This window comes from Mandrillus leucophaeus, unplaced genomic scaffold (genome assembly GCF_000951045.1).
Source record: "Mandrillus leucophaeus isolate KB7577 unplaced genomic scaffold, Mleu.le_1.0 Scaffold72, whole genome shotgun sequence".
Classification (NCBI taxonomy): domain Eukaryota; kingdom Metazoa; phylum Chordata; class Mammalia; order Primates; family Cercopithecidae; genus Mandrillus; species Mandrillus leucophaeus.
Genome location: NW_012107808.1, coordinates 452,850 through 453,389, shown reverse-complemented (window position 1 = coordinate 453,389; position 540 = coordinate 452,850).

Here is a 540-nt window from a genome sequence, read left to right as displayed (position 1 = left end):
ATATTTAAAAATATATATATGCAAAAATATATATATATTTTTTGATGAGCAATGGCAATACATACATATATATAATTACATATACACATATAGCATATATATGTATAATTTTTTGAGGTGAAGTATCACTCTGTTGCCCAGGCTGGACATAATATATAATTTTAAATCTACTATTATATATTTATATACATTTGAGTGTTTTTATATAACAAAGTATATTTGTATTTATTTGTGTGTGTATCTGTATTTCTGGGGTCCTTATTCTGTTCCATTCGTCTATGCGTCTGTTCTTTCACTAATCCTGCACTTTCATAATCACTGTAGATTTATAGTAAGGCTGAACTCAGTTATTGTCAATATTCTGACTTTTTTCTTCTCCCTCAATTTTCTTATTTTTAAACTATTGTTTATACTTTATCCTGTATTAGACTTTTTTCTAATACAAAACAATCTTTTAAAAAGTAGTATTAATATATGTGATACTGTGTTAAGATTTAGAAACCCTGTCTGATATAACCAAATTGAGAAGTCATTATAGGG